This window comes from Chiloscyllium plagiosum, chromosome 9 (assembly GCF_004010195.1).
Source record: "Chiloscyllium plagiosum isolate BGI_BamShark_2017 chromosome 9, ASM401019v2, whole genome shotgun sequence".
Taxonomy (NCBI): domain Eukaryota; kingdom Metazoa; phylum Chordata; class Chondrichthyes; order Orectolobiformes; family Hemiscylliidae; genus Chiloscyllium; species Chiloscyllium plagiosum.
Window position 1 is genome coordinate 9603256 of NC_057718.1, and position 5205 is coordinate 9608460.

The window sequence follows — 5205 nt, forward strand, 5'->3', positions numbered from 1 at the left end:
TTTGGCTTTATGAATTTTCTCACTGTTTAGAAAATATTCCATGCCTGTATTCTTTTTTTCAAAGTGCAAGATCTCGCATTTGCTTACATTGAATTTCATAAGCCATTTCCTGGACCACTCTCCTAAACCGTCTAAATCTACCTGCCTGTCCACCTAACTTCATATCATCGGCAAACTTCGCCAGAATACCCCCAGTCCCTTTATCCAGATCATTAATATATAAAGTGGACAGCTGCGGCCCCAACACTGAACCCTGTGGGACACCAGTTGCCACCGGCTGCCATTCTGATAAAGAGCCTTTTATCTCAACTCTCTGCCTTCTGTCAAAAAGCCAATCCTCAATCCATGCCAGTAGCTCACCTTGAACAGCATGGGCCCTCACCTTACTCAGTAGCCTCCCGTAAGGCACCTTATCAAAGACTATTTGCAAGTCTAGGTGGATAACATCCACTGGGTTTCCCTGGTCTAACTTACTTGTTACCTCTTCAAAGAATTCTAACAGGTTTGTCAGGCACAACCTCCCCTTACTAAATCCATGCTGATTTGTTCTAATCCTACCCTGCACTTCCAAGAATTTAGAAATCTCATCCTTAACGATGGGTTTTAGAATTTTACCTACAACCGAGGTTAGGCTAATCGGCCTGTAATTTTCCATCTTTTGTCTTTAAAGGGTGAATCTGTGACAGGATACTGACCTTTGTGCAATTATTTCAGCAATCAAGAGCCATATTGTTTTTCTCTCTCTTTTCTCTCTTCACTCTATACCCTCACATCATCCCCCCATCCACTCCCCAATACCCTACAACAAACATTTTGATTTGATTTGTAGCTAGTGTGGCCACCATACAATGCGTAGTGTCACAGAGTGATAGAGATGTGCAGCATGGAAACAGACCCTTCAGTCCAACTCATCCATGCCGACCAGATTTCCCAACCCAATCTAGTCCCATATGCCAGCGCACAGCCCATATCCCTCCAAACCCTTCCTATTCTTATATCTTCCTATCCAGATGCCTTTTAAATGCTGTAATTGTACAGCCTCCACCATTTCCTCTGGCAGCTCATTCCATACACGTAACACTCTCTGCGTGAAAAAGTTGCCCCTTAGTTCTCTTTTATATATCTTTCCCCTCTTACCCTAAATCTATGCTCTCTAGTTCTGGACTCCCCAAACCCAGGGAAAAGACCCTGTCTATTTGTCCTATCCATGCCTCTCATGATTTTATAAACCTCAGTCTCCGACCCTCCAGGGAAAACAGCCCCAGCCTATTCAACCTCTCTGTATAGTTCAAATCCTCCAACCCTGGCAACATCCTTGTAAATCTTTTCTGAACCCTTTCAAATTTTGCAACATCCTCCCTAAAGGAAAGAGACCAGAATTGCACGAAATATTCCAAAAGTGGCCTAACCAATGTCCTGTACAGCCGCAACATGACCTCCCAACGCCTGTACTCAATACCCTGACCAATAAGGGAAAGCATACCAACACCTTCTTCACTATCCTATCTACCTGCAACTCCACTTTCAAGGAGCTATGAACCTGCACTCCAAGGTCTCTTTGCTTCCTAGGACCTTACCATTAAGTGTATAAGTCCTGCTAAGATTTGCTTTCCCTAAATGCAGCACCTCACATTTATCTAAATTATAAAATCTATACTACAGAATCACAGAATTGTTAGTGTGCAGGGGGCCATTCAGTCCACTGTCCCTATACTGGCTCCATTACCTCGAATAAAATCATTTATTTATTGTCATGTGTATTCAATATAAAATACAGTGAAAATGTGCACCGTCATCATACATAGATACCATTCACATTAACTTAGAATAAAAAAAACATGAAGAGAGAGTCCAACCTTTCCTTCTCTGTTGCTACAGTTCCACTCTGGGCTTCCTAGCCCACGTCAAGCCACCACCAATCTCCAGCCTTTTGCCCAATATTGCTACACATTATCCTCTATCCAAATAACCAGCCATTCATCAGTAGTCCCTTACAGATCAAGAATGACCCTCATCCACTCTCAAGGTGAGTCCATAGGTGGCTGTACTGACCAAATAACCATCCAATGCCCTTTTGAATGCCTCAATTGAACCTGCCCCATTACTTTTTCAGCTGAAGCATTCCACCTGAATTACTCTTTATGGTTTTAAGTCCCACATTTTCCTGAAATCCCGATTGAATTTTTTTGTGACTCTTTCCCATTATAGCCCCTAGCATTTGTCATTGTCCTCTATGTGTACCCTATCAACCCTGTATCTAAATGATAAAGATCCCTTTCTTCAGCTTTCGCTTTTCTGGAGAAGACAGCACAGCCAGGCTAGTCTTCACTGACAGTTAAAATTGCTCAGTATAAGGTGCAACTGTTGCTGTATGACTGGGTGTTTTAACACTGCTCTATTGTGGTGTCACCACTTCACATTCCACGCTTACTAGGCAGCCCCCAGAGCACCACGCAAAACGTCATTAGCTATACTATGAAGAATAGAATTGTTTCGGAACAAAATTTCTCCACCATGAAATGTGGCATTATGTGCCCTGGCTGTTTTATCTCCACAGTTGCTCGGGTAACAAGTGCTAATGTCGCATTTGAAATTGCTAAGTATTCCTCATGCGGCTATTTATACTAGAAGTGCTGTCGTTAAATGAGTTTCGTAAATGTTTCCAGCTATAGGATATTACTACTGAGAATTAGATTTAAACTTATATAACACCCAAGATAACTCAGAACAGTCAAACCACTTTTACAAAGTGCTGGAGTGTAGGAGACATGCTGGCCAATTTTGTGCACAACAGCTCTCAGAAACAGCAACACAATAATGACTGTAGAATCTGTTTTGATGATTTTGGCTGAGGGATAAATTTTGGTTGTGTCCTTTAAATGGCAAATAGGATCTGAGAGGCAGGACTGTGGGACATGGAGACAGAGGTGGGAGGTGGTGTAGGGTGAGGGATATGAGTGATGAGAAGGGGGTGTGGGACAAAGTAGAAGGGATGGTAAAAAGGTGTTGGAAATGCGGATGGCAACGGATGTAGGAGATGGGACAGGAGATGGGAGTGGGTGTGCGAGATGGGACAGGGGATGGGAGAAGGTTGTGGGAGATGGGACAGGGGATGGGAGAGAGTGTGGGAGATGGAACAGGGGATGGGAGAGGTATTGGTGAAGGATATGAGTGATGGGAGGAGAGTGAAATGATATATAGAGAACGGGAGAAGGGTGTGGGAGATGCGGATAGAAGGAGGGTGTGGGATGAGAGACACAGGGAATGGGAGTGCAGCATTCTATTGACAGTTTTTGAATATGAGAACATGAAAAGGACCAGAATAGACAAAATTGTCATTTGACCATGTATGATTTTTGTCAAAATTCCACTTTCCCATACCTTGGTTCCCTGAGCGCTGAACATCTACCTATCCCAGCTTTGAATATATTAAATTGTGGATCTTCCGAGTGTCTGAGTGAGGGAGCTTTTCCTTGTTTCTGTCTAAATAAGCAGCCCCTTATCCTGAGGCTATGCCATGATCTAAATACCTCAGCCTGGGTAATGACTCATCATTGTCAATCTTGCCAAGACCTTTCAGAATCACAATTGGAATGTCAACACGATTAATGTGCTGAAGTCACTGGAATGGAACCTCAACCGATACCTTTTTACCCTCAGAGGCAAAAGTATTATCCCAATTGAGACATTGCTGACACTGGTTGTGTGAGAGATGGAGAGGGGGGTTACGTAAAGGGAGGAGAGGGGAATAATGTCAACTCCCGAGAATGGACAGATTTGGATCAGGTAACATTTTCATATTTGAGAAGTGTTCAACCCAGTTTTAACCAGGTCACTTCCAGTTTCAACAACATTGGGATATGCAGCAGCTGACCAATCCCCCATGTGGGTCAATTCAGTGAAACCTTTTAACAAAGCGAATCCCTCCATTTTTACAGAGTATCATTCCTCCACATCAGCCAGTGATTCCTGGCCTCAGGAAATTTGAAATAAAGTGAGATAGATCAAATCCTTGAGTCTAAGTGTATTTACAGCACTGTTTGTGTGGCATGTATATACCTCCAACCCACACTCTCTCAAAGATCTTCCAAGCAATTGACTTGCACTGATCTCTCCCCTTCAACCATAATCTAACACCATCTTCAACCATGATCTTCTACATCGATCACGAGTTCTGACCCATCTAGTCCCTGACAGCAATCTCTCTTCCTTGGTCCTTGGCTGAAGTCCTGTGCCATGTGTTTTCTCTTGTGATAGGCCATGTGTAAATCAGGATGCTGTCCAACAAGAGAACATCAGGAAGAAAATTAAAAGACCTCTTGTAGGTAACAGATCCTCCTATGTTTATTGTCCAGGGTTCCCTGCATTTTCCAGCTCCACCCTACTTCTTCCATATAACTATCAAGATCAGAACTTCCTGGGGTTGATGTTCCCATGTATCTGCTGTCCTTGTTCTTCTCAATGGATAGCTAGTCATGAAGGTTAGGTTGCACGGGATCCAGGGTGAACTAGCTAATTGGATTCAAAATTGGCTCAATGTTAGGAAGCAAAGGGGGATAGTTGAAGTTTGTTTCTTGAACTGGAGGCCTGTGACTAGTGGGGGTGTGCCAGAGGGGTCAGTGCTGGGACCTTTGTTATCTGTTATTTACATATATGATATGCATGTGAACGTACAAGGCATGACTAGTACGTTTGTGGATGATACAAAATTAGAAGGTACCGTTGATAGTGAGGATGGTTATCAAAAAAGAATTTATCGCCTTGATCTCTAGTTTATTTACTGAACTTGCGCCAAAGTGACTGAAATCAAGTTTAGGCACTTCACTGAATGTGCACACCTTTTACTGAGGTATCCCCATTTACTGGAGCTCAGAAACAGAGCTCTTACTGAAAGTCCAGCCACTGCTGAGAGGCATCTGTCAGGCAGGTTAGCTTCACTAAGAGTACCGCAGGTCAATTCCAGAATAGGGAGAAGGCTGAAAGGAGCAGACACCAACATCCTGCACTCAAACAAAAACAAAAACACAAGTTTAAGTATACTCTGTTCTTCTAAATTTGGCAACGGAACTTGTCCCTCCTTCCATCCTCCATGTCCCACATTCCACACATTTTTCCCATCCCCTGCCCCCATCTCCCACACATTCTTTCCACCTTCCTCTCCCCAACCCCCTCCCATCCCCATTTCCCACACCTTCCTCCCGCCCG